This window comes from Trachinotus anak, unplaced genomic scaffold (genome assembly GCF_046630095.1).
Source record: "Trachinotus anak isolate AG129_WGS33_773 ecotype Australia unplaced genomic scaffold, CSIRO_AGI_Tana_v1 ptg000021l, whole genome shotgun sequence".
Classification (NCBI taxonomy): Eukaryota; Metazoa; Chordata; class Actinopteri; order Carangiformes; family Carangidae; genus Trachinotus; species Trachinotus anak.
Genome location: NW_027273872.1, coordinates 17,934,360 through 17,952,703, shown reverse-complemented (window position 1 = coordinate 17,952,703; position 18,344 = coordinate 17,934,360).

Below are 18,344 nucleotides of genomic sequence, written 5' to 3'. Positions count from 1 at the left end.
CTGCAGTCTATACGGTAACAAATCAAAGCAAAAAATACAGGATACTAATAGGATACAATTATTATTGATTAAAGTAAAATGCAGGCTTGCATTGCAAGTGCAAGAATGCAGATAATTCCACATTTTACCTTGCATTTTGACAAGACAAGGCCTAAACAAATTCCAAAAGGATGTTAAGTGGTAATAGCAGTTTATTAATCCTGCCTTTAAAAAACAGCTCAAGCAATACAAAATTGCAGTACCAAAATTAACAAGGCAAACATATTGTAGTGTGTACTGTTTTGTGTAGGGGACGTGCACAAACATGCATATCTTTAACAAGCAGAAGGATGACAAATTCATTAAACAGAATCAAATTCCAAAGTTAATCCATGTTAAGTAATGTAATTTCTTTATTTTATTGTGTTCTTTGGTGTAACCGATGTTGCTATTCCAGTGTCCAGTGGCATACGATATTTTAAGTTAAATTGTTTCCAAATTTAATTAAAGAAAAGCAAGATTGCTACCTAAGTCCAGTTTTAGCCTTTTGCATAAGAACCCAACATTTGTATGAGAATGTAAAGGATCCAAAAAGTATAACCAGACAAGTAACATTACAATTCAGCTGTAAAAGTACAGCATGGAGCCTGCTGTAGGATACATGTAGTATGGAAGATTCATAATCACCAACAGGGGGCAACCTATCTCAAAGAATGATTTCTAGAGCCCTGCAAAGTGGCTATGAGCAAATTTTGCCTTTTATTTAGCTATTTCTGCAGGTCCCACATATGTGATATTGACTATAGTTCACAATAGAATCCTTTGGCTTGAATATTATATGGTGTTTGCATTCTACTTTTAAATTTCCCACCACTGAAAGAGCCCCTTCATCAGTTTATTAATAAAACATATAAGAATTTTGGCCAACATCATAGTCTTATTACAAACCTCAGTCAATATTCAGTTGAAGCCTGAATTATAGGAAACACAGACTCTAATTTTATTCCCTTACAATGCACAGACAGTTGACATGTTTAACACGTCAGTTTCAAGGATGTGGCCCGTGAAGTGATCAGTCAGTCATTAACTTGCCATTCTGCCCTGAAGATATTGAAAAGGGGGCTACTGCTTGCTGCACCCCGGTTTTTTCCCATAGTCCCTCTATGGGAAAACAGTTGACATCATTGCTCATGTTGGCTTTGCTCTGTGTGCTCAAAGCATGCATAGGGTGCAGGGTTTGTGTACTCTTCCACACGTTCCTCTCCTTTGCTCTCACTCTTCACACTGCTCAGCGGTCAATGTGCACAGAATGATGTCATGGGCACTGTGTGTCTATGGCAATTGCATCTGACATGCTTTATCTTTGTGCAAGCTACAGTCACTAGGAAGGCAGTCAGGGTGAACACATCTTCTCTTGCCTAAAGGGTGGGTGACAGCTCTCCACAACAGACCCTGCTTTCACAGAGGCTATTTTAGGAAGCTCGTGAGAGCAAGAGGTTCATTCACTCACAGGTCAATTTAGACTGGTTACTATTAAAATCTCAGCATAGCCTGGAGATATTGGGAGATTGTTGTGCTGTTTAATTGCCAGGCCAGAATATTCTGCTACCAAATGAGTGGCCTAAATTATTTCAGCCCATTTGTTTCAGGAAAAGATCCAATGCAAGCTGATGACCCACATTATTTGCAGTGTTTTGGAATGCTTTCCTACATACTTGAATAGGGTTTCTTTGAGATCCAGTGGGAATTATTTGTTCATTAGTTAAATATTTTTGCTCCATTCGATGACTCATGTCTTACACTGCATGAGCTCAGGCAAACATATCTTACTGTAATGAGTAAATGTTCTCTTGCTCACTCGCATCTGGAACAGCTATCATGGGCAAGTATCTCAGTACCTGTCTACAGTTTCAGGCTTATTGATCATTGAATCCTCTTGATTTTACGGCTGTGTTATTTGTGTTTTCCAGACGTCCTAATATTCAGAACTGATGCCCCAGCCCTGCAGGGAGGCTTAAAAAGTATTTGTTTCATTTTCTGGATGAAATTAGACACAACCATCTGTTTAAATTGCCAAGAAGCAGAAATTCACGAGGAATCTGAGGCTGATTTTATGATGCTGACATAGCAAGACCAAACTGATGTTGATGATTGTACTCCCTCATAGAATTACATCTTTATAAATAAGTGTCCTGCAAGATAGACTATTCACAACCAAGCCTGCAGCTGCTAGATTTGCCTTTAGGATTATAACTTGTACAGAACATAAATCATTGTGACTGAAAAAAAAACAACAACCAAATGGCCACACTTACAAGACTGCGAGTAAATGGTAAATGAGATGAAACTTAAAACTTAATAAATGGCAGACAAGTAGACAACCATAATTTCTGCATCAATGCAACACTTTATTGCTTTGCCAGATGGCTTGCAGCAACAGACATATTTGTCACTATAATATCCTCTCTGTAAGACAGGCAGAAAAAAAGACAGAACAAAAGCATGTCCTCAAGTGCAACTCTGCTGTTATAGCACAAGCCAGCGTACCTGCTGCGACTGTTGACACACTAACACAATCAGACCAAGCTGAGTCACTTCTTTAAATGCGAAGCTTTAAAATCATTGTGATTTAGGCAAGGTCCCTATTTCATCAGAGTTGAGGGTAACTGTACTCGGTGGAAAACACTTGGACCCTAAGCTGCCTGCAGGGTTAATCATCAGGTACTAGTAGTTTGTTTCATGCTCCTGGCCTTTATTTAAGACACTTTGTCAGGTGCAGACTGATGTTTTATAGCCACACATTTTGTGGTTGGAAGTTTTGTCTGAACAACACAACTGTGCAGAAAAATGCACTGCTGTAAACTGTTTGTTTCTGTTTGAAGATGCATTTAATACTCACTTCTTCCGGGGTTACTGCAGGCGGAAAAACACAGATAGGCTGTTTTAGGTTACTTCCATATTAGTCATATGAAGTTATTGAGTGCAGATGTGAAAAAACACAAAGGGCAGATCATTATCATTTGTCATCATTCAAGTCACATAACAACACTTTGAAGTACTTTTATATTGCACTAGGTGACTATACACTTTAACCCTGCCTGTTTTTGTGTCCATCACATTGTCAGAGAGCAGAAACGGGGCAGGTCAGGGCTGGTGTTTGCAGTGAAGGTGTCAGGGCCTGCCTGGTGCCTCTTTTAAATCTCTGCATTCATCACCCGTCGTCCCTCTCTGACTCCCTGACCCTTCCCATTTCACCCTGTCTGCTCCTCTTTTCCTGCGTCCCTCTTCCTCCTCTCTTTGTGAGGAGGAGAGCGGCAGTGTGGAGGGTCTGGTGACACCTCTCATGACAGCAGCTGTCAGTCTCTCCTATCAATTACACCAGCTGACTGACACCCTCTCCAACCCCGATCCTAGCTTTTTATTCACCCTCAGGGCATCTCGACTGCACCCACCTCAGGCCCGGTCATCTCTCTGATGTAGACCCCCTATTTCTGTCCAAAGGCTACAAATTCTGCATGAGGAGAGGAGTTCGTTGTTAGTCAAACACACAGCGTTTACTCTAGTGATATTTTAAGGATGTCACTACATATGCTGCACACTGCAGAGCATTTTAATGGTAAAGATGTGACTTCTCTCAGGGTTTAGACTAAATCTCCCATGTAAAAAGTCTCCTCGGATGGAAAACTCCACTGAATCCGGCTTTGCCAGATCTCATTTAGATCCACCTGAGGGGGAACAGAGTGGCATGCAATCCCAGAGACGGGATGTCTGGGATGGGGAGGGATTAGAGGAGACTCCCCCTGGCTGGCTTGGGGTTCTAGACTATCTGAGAGGCTCTCCTGTGCATCTGCGTGGCCATGTGTCGTGCAGTTGATGTTCTGATGCCGTATTTTATTCTCTGTGAATCAGTATGCAGCCTCAGATTTTAACTCCCCCTGTCTTTCATGTGTTTTTTTGTTTTTTTTACTTTTATGGTTTTACACACTTTATTTAATCCTGCAGCTCTCCTCTTCTTAAGACTTATCTTAATTCATTTTATGAGTGTGATGTTTGCTTTCACTTGCTTGTTAAAGCACTTTGTGAGTCTGCCTCAAACACTTATCTCTTTCTGTTATCCTCAGTTTGTTTTATAGTGTTATTAACTTCTTCTTTTAGATATTCATCTTTTATTTTCTACCCTTTTAATGCTTTGTTGTTTCTTATAATTCAAAATGAAGCTGACAAGGGGCCAGCAGAGTGTCTCCACTACATACAGTAACACTGGGAACACGCTCACTGCTTCTCTGTGGCCTCCCATCTGTCTCTGTTGTGAACAGGCTAGAGCACTTGTTGTGACCCATCCCTTTGTTTGTTTAAGATCAAATGGGGGGTGGAACATTACATCCTCAAAAATGAAAAACACAAATAAGCTGTCAGGGGATATCCTTATAATTACCAGCTGCACATCCACTGTAAACACAGTGATACAAGTGGGAGGATTGATGTTGCTGCAGGCCTGAAGTACTCACACACCGTGGAGAAACAACATTCTGCTTATGTGATGGTCCTCTTTCTTTAGATGAATGTGGATGGTCACTCACCTGGTAGTTTCTAGCTCTTTTGGCTTCTCTCTTCATCATTCAAATGCCTTACCTCACTAGTGACAGTTACAGCATAATTGACCTGTGGCCAGCCTTGAGCAAATAGGACTTGTGTTGTGTCCCATTCTCACGCAGAAGTCATCCACTTTGCGAAACCTTTTATCCAGAAAAATGGATCATCCATCACTAACCCCTCTCCCCTCCTCTAGCCCCTCTCCTCCCACTGGTTGCGTAATAGGCCGTACCTTGTGAGTCAGTCATGGTGGGGGGAACACTTTGTCCAGAAAGAAGGTCATCGCCAGAGAGTAGAAATCAGCCTCTCAGCAGGCTCAGGGCACAATACACCACTGTTCACCCTAAAAGCAAAGGTCTCCACTTGCCACCTTCATATAAGCAGCTTAAGAGGAAGCCCATGTGTTTGAACTGTACATACTGCACCTGTTCACATCACAGGCTGACAGGTCCTACGTCATGACAATCTTATTATGGTCTTCCTCTGTGTGTGAGAACTTTTCCCCCTCTGTCTTATTGATGCCGTTCCAAGTTATGTAACTGCACACTGTGCCACAATAAAGGATTAGACCTACATTGAGAAGATAAGCTTGATAATAGTAATAACAATAAGCAGCAGCAGCACAGAGCTGGTTTTCTGAACTCTGAGATGTTTATGTTTCATACTTAATCTCACTCACCATCACCAGTTGCAGCGCCCAGCCATAGCTCATACATGTAGGTAAAGAAGTTTAGTCTAGAGTCTTCCTCCCATTTGGATGTGTTTATTTGCTCTTTCTCCCGCGTGGTGATTCACTCGTTCTCCTAATATAGTAATTGTACAATTATTTGTTCATTCAGTTGTTTGAACTGTTTACTTCTATTCTCCGCCTGCCTCTGTCTTTTCCCACCCTGGTCTTTTCCTCCCTGAGGTATCCTGTTTATATGACACACACAGATGTAGAAATATTGCGGAAACGAGGACTCATTTCAAGATACAATACACACTTGATTTGAGCGCGTGTGTATGAAGGAAAGGTTTTGACAACATTTTGTAAATATTGTCATTCTAACCTAACTTTGCTCAAGGCTGGGTCTTTAAATATGCCATCTTGGATCTTTATGAGATTGACAGGGTGATAAGGTGTTTTTTTTATGGAACTAAAGGTTGTGTTACTTCATGCAAGTGCAACATGTGCGATCATGTCGGGCCACTTTATTTTGTGTATTTCTTTGTGAGTCTGTATCTGTGTGTACTCAGTATAGGTCGGAAACGGGTTGGACGACAGTGGCTGTGGAAGGAACAGGGAAGGAGCCTGGAGGAAAAGGCGTGACTGCTGCCTGTTGGCCACCACATACACTGCCCTTGCCACAGGGTGCAATAAAACATAAACTGGGGACAATTTCACACTGACACGCACACATACTGTATATGCACAGGCATAAAGAGGGAGACAATAATGACAAAGTACAGAGCTGACCATCGCTGTAGATGTGCTGACCTTCTCTTGTAAAATGTCATGTCATAGCAAATAAAATTACAAGAAGAATTTTGGGCTAATTTTATTTTCGATGTTAAAAATAAGAGAAGAGAATAATTGAAGTAAAACTACTTAAGTGCGTGGGCTGAGATACTGTGGGTCAAACAAAGGCAAATTTGCAGTGATCACACCTTGTTCTGACTCTAAATTGAACTGTTCAGTACTTGCAGACAGGGATTAATTATATCATTAGTCACACACCCTTTGGCTTAACAGTTCCACTGAATCACATTTTGCATGATGTAACAAACCAAAATCGTTTGAGAATGTTTACTAGGCATCCATAACAACAAAATATTTTTTAAAATATTTTCTTCCTGAGCTTATGACATGAACTCTTTAGGAAAAGGCTCTGTACTATTCTCGTAGTAGGCTAAAAGAGTAATTTTACTCAGTAGAGAGTAGACAGCATGGGATGGTATTGAGACACAGCTGTGGTGGCAAGGCCGTGGGGGTCAGAGGCCACCAAGAGTGCAGAGGGATGTGAAATCTACTGTACTGTAATATTTCTGTCTGAGCAATGCCAAGAGAATTCATTTGTGATGAATTAACTTTCATCACTGCAACATCCACAGAAGAGAGGGAATTTACTGGAAAGTCACAACATAGGAGAATTATTTATTTTTGATATATCTGCAAGCTGTTCAAATTCAGGGGATTATATCCTCTCTCTTTCCTGTGTTATCTCTCACAACACAATTACAGGAATCACAGGGACTTTTGTCTTGCTGACTGTATGAATGAAAAGTGAAACAATGAGATTACAAAAGTGGGTCCAAGGTCAGGCACCTTCTGTATTTTGCAAACATATGATTTATATGATGCAGCTGAACTAGTGATCCGTATGTTCCCTCCACGGTGAATGTATGGTGTAATGTTACAGACATTGTATTAAAACCTTAGTTCCCTTATTAGAAGCTCTGTACTCTTTCATGATCCTGTTTACCCCTCTCTCCACAGCTCTGGGTCAGTCCTCGGAGACAGCCCCGGAGAGATGGGACCAAACAGGGGGAATCATGGGGGTTAAAGGTCAGAGGTTGCTGATGCAGAAACAAGGGTCAGTGAGGGAGTGGCTGGGATGGTGACCTTCGACATCACGGTCACAGAGTGACAGACTCGAAGTCTTTAACAACCAATCAAGTTAAAATGACTCACTATATAATTGTATCTGTAGTTTATTACATATAAATATACAATTAGTTTATAAGCATTCATTGAACCTGTGGAGGGGCCTAGTTTGTAATGTGTAATGTGTTCTGTCAACTGCACTGCACCGTAGAATAGAAACTGAGGGTCACAGAGCAAAACTGTGATTTGTGACAGTTAGCAGGTACAGCACAGGTGTAGTTAGTCACATTAATTATTATTTTGATAATAATAATTACCCCAGTAATTTTCCTGCCATGGAAAAATCCTATTCATTCTTGCTGGATTGTCTTACAGTTACAGTTAGTAGTCTACAGACTGATCTCCTTATGACATTTGTCTGCATTCCTGTCAGATTTGATCTGTGAGGGTGTGGTTTGATTTCACTCCAACTAAAAGGTGCTCTTCACAACACTCATTTTGACTCATCACAACCGAAAAAGCACAGGTGGAAATACCCATACGCAAATGTAACATTTGCACATTTGTTGAATTTCTATATATAACATACAGTATATGTACATATAAAATAAAATCAGATGTAAAATTATATATGAAACCTATTAGAAATCAGAACAATTCTCTATATATTTCTTAATTGCCCATACAAATGTATGTTTATGTATGTATGCTTATATTGTAGACATATGTTACATATATATATATATATCCATTACAAAGCCTGCCAATATATATTGATATTATATACAGTGAGTTCCAAAAGTCTGAGACCAATTCCTGATATCATACCTCTCTGCCTCTCCGACTACACACAGGAAATTGATTGTAAACAGCCTCTGTGATCTCTGTGATGTCTCTCTGTCTCTGTCTCGCACAAATACACTGATGTAAACACGGTATTTCTCCCTTGTGATTACACCTTTGGCAATAAATAATTTGTCTTACTGTTGTTTCAACAACATGTTTGACTTCTCAGACTGTTCTCAGTTCAAATTGTACTGTATATTCAAAATTTCAAAACTGGAACCTGTTTCTTTCCACTTTAACTAAGAAATTCTAATTTTTAGCTCTTTCACGATTTTGCTTTAACAATTCAACTTTTTTCAACCAATTCACGCCTTTCAGCCTCCAGCGGACAATTTTTGCTTTTAATCTTAAGCTATTCTTCAGCATTGCTTCAACAATTGCTTCAGCTTCTTTAGCATTGCTTCAGCAATCTCATTCAGCTCTCAGCATTCACACAGCATTTTCCACAGAAAATGCAATTTCTAGTTACTATTATTTATCACACTTGTGCTTTTCCTGCCTTATTTCAGTCAACACTAAGGCTGGCCTATTTCAAGACAATTTTACGAAGTGCATATTTTGTAGCAAACATATTTGCAAAGATAATTTGCTGATCAAATAGGTGACTATGCATGTCTTAATATTGGAAAATAACAATAACGACAAATAAGCGTGTTAGGACAGGGTGAGAACTGTAATGGTAGCTAACATTTTGGCTAACGTAGCTAGCAACTGTCCGCATGGCCTGTGGTTTATCTGTTTATCAATTTGAATCCAAAAATCTGAGGAGTGGGCAACAGTCCAGAGGCTAATAATCATTGGCCTGCCTCATATTGTTGTTGGGCCAGCAGGCTGTTGGGCGAGGCTTTGAAGGCCCAGAGGTGGAAGAGAGCTGAACAGCCCCAAGAGGGGAAGTGAATGTACATTAATGAATGGATATTGGCTCAGACTTGAGCACTGACTCAACTACAAGTGAGCATGTTTTTTCCAGATAAGGGCCATTATTTTTTCCCCAAACATAATTGAAAAACACAACCATATGAAGTCTGACGGATGTTGGCTGTTCCAGCAACTCTAAATAAGAACATAATATATCAACAAGTGGGTGGAAAAGACAGGTAACAAATGTTGACCCACATGTCTAGTTGCTTTGAAGTGTGGCAATTTTCACGCTTAATCAAAATAGAGTAAGACTAAACAGCTAAAGGACAATGGCGGTGGCGGACCTGCTGTCATGTTGCACAGTCTGGTGGAGAGACTTTCGTTCTCTGGCTGCACAGATGAACAGTGCGGCTGAGTGGTGAATACAGGAGAATAGGTTCCAGGATAAAGACTGACAGTGACTGGGCAGTTGTCATGATGGTAGGCCTATAGGAGTCTTTCAACAGCCATGATAAAGACTTGAGGCTGGCAATGACACATACTTCACTGCTTTATTACATTCTCATCTTTTACTTGACTGCCTCTTATTAATGGCAGTTGTCTAATTTCTAATCTTTACTATTTGTAAAAAAAATATTATGAATAGACCTGCGGTTGTTGTTGTTCTTGTTATGTTACTGTTATTGTTATTGGTAAATGGAGGGAAACAAAAATATGTAGTGACATAGCCAGCAATTCAGACATCCCAGCTTATATGCAGTGTGTGCAGGCCTGTTTTTTGGCATGGCCTTGGTTTGGAGCAAATCCCCTTTGTGTGATACACAATGCTGAAACCAACTAGCTCATAATTAGCATTGCCTCGCAAAGACCTGCCCAGTGCACCTGGCAAAATGGGAGTGTAAGAGGGACTACTGCATGAATGGTTTTAAGTCATGTAAATGTGCAGCACATTGCAATGTGTCTGATTCTTACACTCTCACAATACGTTTGTGGTTTTTTTACATAATGATGTTAAAAACATTAAACGGCATGTCCCGTCACAAAAGGTCATGTTCGCTTATTTACGATGTACTCTGACAGAGCGAGACACACGGCAGACTTTATCATTGCTGTCAGTTGTAATAAGTACCCTTACCTTATCTGCTATTTTTATGGGAGCACTATGTTATTATGTCCCATGGAGCACTGTGGATGCACAATTTGTGGCCCTCCCCATGTCAAGCACCTGGTGGAAAATAGGCTGAGAATTAACATTGAAACTCAAACATGCCATTACAGTTCCTCATATAAGCCTTTCCTCTATACATCTCGCTTTGATCAGTAAAAATCAAACATGGCATAACATACGGGGGGGGGGGTGCCGTCTAAGTTTCCCCTTATGTGAGACCTGTGAGCATATGTGATCACTGAGGGGGAATACAAAGGATCCATTTCAACATGTTAACCCAGCTTTGGAGTTTAGGCCTCACCAAACAGCACTTCAAAGGAATTTCCATGTCAGTCAGGGATCAGGGTCCTGCATGTGAAAGACCCACTCTGTGCCCAGATCTGTGCCCCTGGACCCTACAGCTCTGATGTTCCACATAGTGGCACCCTTCTCTACTTTGATGCCCACATTGTCACTGAGCCCTATGGAAGTAATCAGGCGTGCTCTGTTTATGCTTGATCACAGCACCAGCCAGAGCTGGACATTACGACTGCCGTGTCTCATGTGTGACTCCTCTGCGGGTCACTGGAGATGACTGAGATCAGCCTGAGATACACAGAATTCACTGTGGGGTCTCCTGTGCAACAAGAACCAAAACAATGATGATGCCAAGTCGAAGCTGAGAGGGGAGTCTTACATGGACAGAGCTGCTGTTAGGGTCTGTAATGCGACTGCGGTTCTGACAAATACTATGTGCTGACATGTATTAGTGTTGGTAAAAAAAAAAAAGAGAAAGAGCTGCAGTCAAATACATTCAATACATGACCAAACAGAATTGATTCATGATGAAAACCGAGAGAATAAACAAATGAGCAAATAAAATATTCTGTTGGAATTAGGCCAGTGAGGAGAATCTAGTCAAAGCTTTTTGTTTCTAAAGTTATTGCCTCCCTTCTCTCCTCCCTCCTTCTATTCTTAACACCTCCCCCTCTCCTCCTCCTCCTCCTCCTGCTCCTCCTCCTCCTTCTCCACACCACTTGCTCAGGTCACAGTTGGAAGACCATTAAGAATGCACTGTAGTACATCCCCCAGCATGCTCAATGAGGGAGGCGTTAAACAAGAGCTTTGCCATTACCATTCACATAAGTGTGTGTTTGTGTGTATGGCTGTGTGCGTTTGCTTGTGTGTGTACCAGGGGACGGGTGATTGTTGTGTCTGTTGCTGTAGCCTTACGCGCTCTGCAAAGCCCTCGGGTCAGTCAAAAATGAGTTCTTTCCATGTCCTATTTGGGATAAGGTATAATTAACTGGTTCCTCTGTGTTGAATTTCATTGGTCTCACTCCACAAACACAGCACCTCCTGTTAACTCTTTTCACTCTCGGGGAACAGCAGGCAGGTGTGACCAGGAACAACAGGATGACAGGGTTCAACACCTCTGCTCCCCACTGACTTCCCCTCACACTCCAGCTCCATATTCAACCACACCCAGAGCAACAAGAGAGACAAACCTCAGTGTGTCTGCCAATATACAGTACTGTATATGTGTAAGTGTGTATGTCTCTGTGTGGATGATGTGGGCTTGCACTCTGGTTTTAACCCCTGAATACCTTCACTGGCTTAATCCATTTAACTGTGGAAGTGCACATCTACTCAGACAATTGTAGTTAACCCCAAACAGTCACTGATAACCTCTGAGCCTAACCTGTGACCTCTGACCTTAACCTCAGGGCTCCTCAAACAAGACATTGGCCTCTAGGGATTCAACACACATATCTTAATGGGTTTCTTTTTTCTTTCTCTGTTTTTCTTTTTCCTTCTGCATCTATTTCTTCTCTTATATCTTGTTCTCCTCTCTGGTTTCTGTGCAGATTCGGCCCAAGATAATCCTCTAAGTCTGTTTCCTCTGGAGGCCATACTGAGTTTTCATAACACAGAGCCAGAGGCTGCTGTGGTGTACACGTGAGGGTAAACAGTAATGTATGGATCTGTGTATCTAACCTTTTCTGGGCTGGACAATAGGTCTCCTGTGCACAATGTTTTATAGCAGATACTCGGAGTCTCTCATTTCTCATAAAGCACTACTATCGGTTATAGATAAAATGGATTTTAGAACTTTTTTATTGCTCACAATAAAACTTTGTAGGTTTGAACATCTGAAGGATAAGGCTGGTAATATCTTATGTTTTTGTCAACAAGTCCCTCAAACAAACCAAATAACAATGAATAAGTTCTCTTAACACTCTCTGTGGCACTCAGAGCCAGGCCCATTTGTTCCATCTGAAGATGTAGATCTCTGAAAATGAGTCACAGATATTTCACTTTTTCTAAGAGCCAGAGTAATTTCTCAAGCAGGGGTAAATAGCGTATTTGTTGGGGACTATTTTGTGCAAAAGACCGAGTGCACATGCAAGTATTCATGGCAGCAGGATGGTGTATATGGGAATAATTTAAAATACATTTTTAAACAATATTCAGTCTGTGGCACAGATGAATAAGCTATATTACACAATATTCATTAGCAGGATCAGTTAATTGTTAGACAGCAGTTAGAAAAATAAAGAATACCACCAGACTAAAGTTTTTAATATCTATCAACTGTTTCCTCTGTAAAGTAACTTTTGGCTATTTATCATACAGAAACATATTCTGTTCACTGTTCAACTTCCTAATGGTATTCACAAAATCTGTAAGAACAAAAATAAATTTACAATCATAGTCATTGCATCTGAAAGATTAAAAGATTGTCATACTGTCCTGCAGAATCTGATTATTGGTAATTTTCTTTCTATTTCGCCATTGTTACCCTTTATGTTTACAATCCACTGCAGTAAGTGCACTGAAAGGGATAAATAGGGGTGTGATTTTTTTTCTAAGTATTCTGAGAGTATTCAGAATAAATATTCTGTGTGTTTTGGTGTGTAGTGTTTTGTTGTCAAGGACAGAAAGGCCATTACACTGACATCCTGTTTTGACCTTTGATTTGACATTCTGAAAATCTGAAGCACTTTCATGTTTTCCAAAGCAATGAAAGTACAGGGTGTGCAAACAGGTTCACACCATAGTGTCACTTGTTTAAGCAGAAAATGGGGAGTGGGTTGAATAAGGTGTGGATAAGTGATATATATGAGTCAGCTATATATAATAATGTGACGCTTCAAATATATTCATGTAATAGTAAATTTCCACGTGCAGTCTTCATTGTTTTGTCCACCCATCACTCACAGCCATTACCAAGAGGCTTCCCTCCAGCCTAAGTTCTTTAGATCCCCTTAAACAGGTTGAGTGGTTAATGAAGGCTCAAAGAGAGTGATAGGAGGTAATAGTGGGTAATAATACAAATTGGTGGTGATTGCAGTGCTTCTAAAGTGGAATATCTGTGTGAGTAAACAGAGGCCCTGGTTCTTTTCAATGAGCTCAGCCAGAGTGCTCTCTCTTTCTCACAGCACAGCCTAGCAACAGCCTGTCCTTCCATTTTACTGGGTTTTGACCAAATAACTCAGCTGGCCATCGCAACTCTGCATTGGTCACTCATCCTTTTGTTCCCGCTCTTTTCTCCCTCTGCCAAACATGCCAGATCTCCATGTGTCAGACAGAGAGAGGAAGGAAGGGAGAAAGGATTTGCACGTGATTTCCAGAGAGTAGAATAAACCCCATGCTGTCTTCCCATTAATCTGACCCACATTAAGTCATTTCTCTCTCATTCCGTCCCTCTCCATTAATGGCTTTGAGATCATCTAGTCTTTTCAGAAGTGACATTAACAAGTGACATTAACTGCTGTTGACAATGGCTGTTTTTGTCACATTTAAGATTACCAGATGAGACCAGTGGGTCCTCATGTCAGAGACAACTTCATACGCTCAGCAATACTTCAAGAAATAGTTCAAGGTTTTAGGAAACACCTGTATTTGCTTTAAGTGAGAAGATCATTGCTTTTCTTATGTCTGTCTGTCTGTGAGCTTAGTTTAGCATAAGGACTGGAAACAGGCGGAAACAAAGAAAGTCTGCCTAGCAGCACCTCTAAAGCTCATTAATAAACATGTTAGATCTTGTTTGGTTGATACTTACAAAAACTCATGTGTGAAATAACTGGTTTTACAGGGGACTTACGTGCCTGTCAGTTTCTTGGCCCTTTTACAGTCTTTACACTAAGTTAAACTTCCTGACTGATGGCTGTGGTTACATATTGATCTGACCGACATATGCGTTCGTCTCAACTAACTCTCGACAAGAAAGCAAATCAGTGCATTTCCCAAAATGTCAAACTATTTCTTTTAACTGTGCCACATCTTACATGCCACTCATTAATTCCCTCCCCCATGATGACGTGTGCCCTACACGTCCAGTCACTCACACAACAGCTCCGGCCTCCAAAGGTTCCCCCACAACACAAAAAACTGGGCCTTGAACTCAGGGTCTCTGGGGGCCCTAGGATGCCTTGTTTTACCAACAGTTCCAGTGCTGCAGCAAAAGGCAGGCTGCATTATTATGCAACAGTTTAGTGGGGATGAATAGGTTTCAGTGCAGGCCCAGTGAATACCAGTGAAAATGATGGGAAGAGAGTAGCAGCCAGGTTAATCCCAGAGGGAGTCCCCTTGGGGCCTGGCCCTCATAATTTGTCCGTGTTTTCCTTTCAGCCTTAAATGTGTTGGCTGAATGTCTATCGGAGCCGGAGAAGGAACAGAAAGGAGGAGGCTGGGTTCTGTGGGTCCAGCAGCAGAGCAGGCTGGTTAATCCCTGCAGCCCCAACACAAGGGCCAGCCAAAACTGTTGGGGTCCCCCCCCTCCTCACTTTCCTACATTGGTAACCTCTTTACTGCTAATCTTCTATTCACTTCCTCTCTCCTCTCCTCTCCTCTCCTCTCCTCTCCTCTCCTCTCCTCTCCTCTCCTCTCCTCTCCTCTCCTCTCCTCTCCCAGCATGGCCGCCTCAGGCACTGTCTCTCTGTGGGTGACATCACTGGTTGGCACAAAGAAGCAGAGGGAGAATAATTAGGTTTAGATGGCTGAAGTAACTGTGTGTGTGTGTATTAGTGTGTGTACGTGCATGGTGGGTGTGTGGTGGTGTAGAAGGGAATTTGCAATACTCAACATGAAGCACGTAGATGTTACAATCATTACTCAAATGGAAACCCGGGGAGATAATGCAGTTTGTCTGAATGCTTTTATCACCAGCTTTTATGCAGAGTGGGTCAAATAAATAAAGCAGTTTATACTTAATGAGCTAAATTCAGACCCGAACAAGAGTCCTCTCTGGACTAAAATGCACTAAAATCTAGACTTTTGTGACAAAATCAAAAAACTAATTATAGCCAAAGAGACGACAAGAGACATGAAATGAAGAATGTGTGGTTGGGTTTGAAGTTAACTGTGAAGGTGGGGGAGGAAGAGCAGGAGGCCCTACTTTAATAACACACTATAGACTCCATACATGACCACCCCAGCAAAGCCCATCCGTTCTCTGCTTTTCGTGCTATATACACAGCCTACTTAGGGACAAGTCTTTGTTTGTACGATGCGCCTTGTCAACCTCTATTTAGTGGCTTCTTTACAACAGGCCCAGCCCTTTGAATATTAACTGTGTGATCAGTCTTGCCACACAAGCAGCCACTCAGGACCCCCTGTGAGCACAGCCCAGCTCCCCTGCGCTCTTCACCAGGGCTTTGTGCCCAACCACAGCTTGGTATACAGACTCTTGTGGTCTCTCATCAGCCAGTTAGGGAAAATTTTAGTCTCTGTTACTTTGCTGACATCATTTATGAAGCGCTTGATTCATTTCACATACGAGGAGGGTCTCAACCAGGGATCAAATATAAGAGGAGTCTTACATTTCCCAAAAAAGAGACAAAGAGATGCAAGGAAAGCAAGGGATGAAAAGGACTGATTCGTCTATGTCGCTCTATGTCACTGTGTCATTGTGAGCCTCTAGTGGAGTGCGACTGTAGTTCGGACTAGTGTAATGACCGTAGCAGCTGGGGCAGGAAGGCGGCTGAGGGTGGGAGAGTCTGGGCTAGTGTTTTTGCAGGCCAATAATCCCCTTTATTGAGTCTCAGGAAATCCTAATTGGAGTCGGAAGTGGCTCTAGTGGCCAGATGTGCAAAGACAAACAGAGTCGACCCAACCCCCAGGGACAACTGACCACAAGCACCTCAGCCTCAATTCCTCCCTGCTGAGTTCAATTTAAACACAGCAAACACTCTCTCTCTTACACACACACACACACACACACACACACACACACACACACTGCACACGATCAACTTGACCACAGCCACCTCCACTAGCATCCCCTTCATACAGCTTGGGGAATTTAACTTTATCACGACCCACACACACGTTTGCACACATGCACCCAATGCTAAAAACTGTTGTGACAGTCGACAGGTTGGTAAACACAGCAAAGCGTCAGCTGTGTACTTAGGACAGTCTATGAAAAACAAAGCGAGATATGGGGCTCACTGGTGCCTCTTGTCTGCTCCCTCAATCGATTAAGTTCAGAGAAGCCGTTGCTAACATTGCTGCAAAAGCACATAGTGGAAATTCTTAAAAACAATCAATGTACAAGAAGCTTAAAAAGAGAGAAATAAAGAATAAAAAAAAATTCTAAACACACAAGCTGACAAAGAGATGAAAGCCCCAAAAAAGTGAAAGCTTCCACAGGTAGCTCGTAGTCTCATAGTGTGTTTACTTTCTCCACAAATTTGACTCACGACCCTGTGATCTTTCTGTCTCCATGTTTGTATCATCGTCCAGTGGCCTGTCTGTGAACCCCTACAGTCACATTGCTCAGCAGCAGTGTGTGCAAGCCTCTCTTTGAGTCTTTCACTATCATGTTTAACATGTATGTGTGGGAGTTTATATACTGTTCTTATGTGGGGGGTTGACATGTACGAGTTGTGAGTAAGTGAGTGAGTTCATATGTGTGTTTGTCTGTAAGAGAATTTTTGGAAAGGCAGGGCAAGACGCTGAGAGTGTGTCTGTGTTGTCTGTCTCCTGCTGTCTCTCCTTATCAGGCCGGCGGTCTGACCAAAGCCAGAGATCCTTGTCAGACCGTTCTGGATAACTGCACGTGATCTGAGTGCAGCTGGAAAATCGAGAGCCATCTGAGGAAGCTGGGTTTGATTAGGAATACCTCCCCAGACCTACTGTCCCAGTCTGGGATCAGATCCAGGTGTGGGTGCATGTCTATACATGTGTTTAATACCCCCGCAGAGTTGCAGTCACACTGACCTATTTCCACCATGGAAATGGCCAAGGCCCAGGAGGCAGACCAGGCTCACCAGAGGCAGAATAACACTAAGCTCCCATGTGGTTATATCAATAGTTTCACACGGAATAGTTTTACAGCCACTTTTCCACGCTATATAAATGGGGCATCTGGGCAAAAAATCTATTGTATTGATTTCTTTATATCCGGATTCCTTTCTGCAGTGTGAAAACCCAATTGCAGCAGAGGTCACTGTGTAGAATTTGATCACCATAGCAAAAGTACTGTGTAAAACAAATTCCATGTTTGTGTGTGTGAGAGAGCACCAATGATTATGTGTGTGGAAGTTAGGGGAGGAGGGAGCTAATAGCCTTCACCTTTACATAACCCTTCTGGGACTTCAAAGCAAGATTAAGAAGAGGAGATGGCGAAGGGCTAACAACACTGTTAGCGGCATGGCTGCAACCACCCTAACAAACTGAGCACCCTGAGCCTCTAAAGGGTTGTTGGCATTAAGGGGTCTCATGTGTTCTTTTTTCTCCATTTGAAGGTTCTGTGAGGCATCAGGGGGACGTCACACTCCTAATGCATCAATTTTGAGACGTTTTCCTGAACGCTCGATCAAGAAAAAACATCTATTTCTCTCCAACATATGTCTGAGCAGCACAATGTAACTTGAATGCATGGATCCCCTCTCACACTCACACAGACCGACACACAAATCTTACACATGAACACTCTCATGCACATTCATTCACTGAAGAATAGGCTGAGTGAAGCACAGGCTCTGAAGCCCACTGTTATGCAAAAGGGGGGACCGACTGGGAGTGGGCCTGTAAACACATCACAGACTGTTTTGTCTCCTTGCAATTTAACTGTCGTGGTGAAATAAGTGAGGGACGCCAAGTTAAGTCCTTACTATCCATTAATCACTGTCGCAGTGTCGGTGTTGCATGAATGCTGGCATAATATGTGGGATTGTGCAGGGTTGTTCGGGCCCTTTATGGACTATAAAGCTGCCATCTCTCAACAGTGGCATTTCCTTGTATTCTCAGAAGTGCACTGTACTCAGAGAAGTGAGTGACTGAATAGAAAGTGAAGTTTCCTGAGAGAGGTTTATTCTGGCA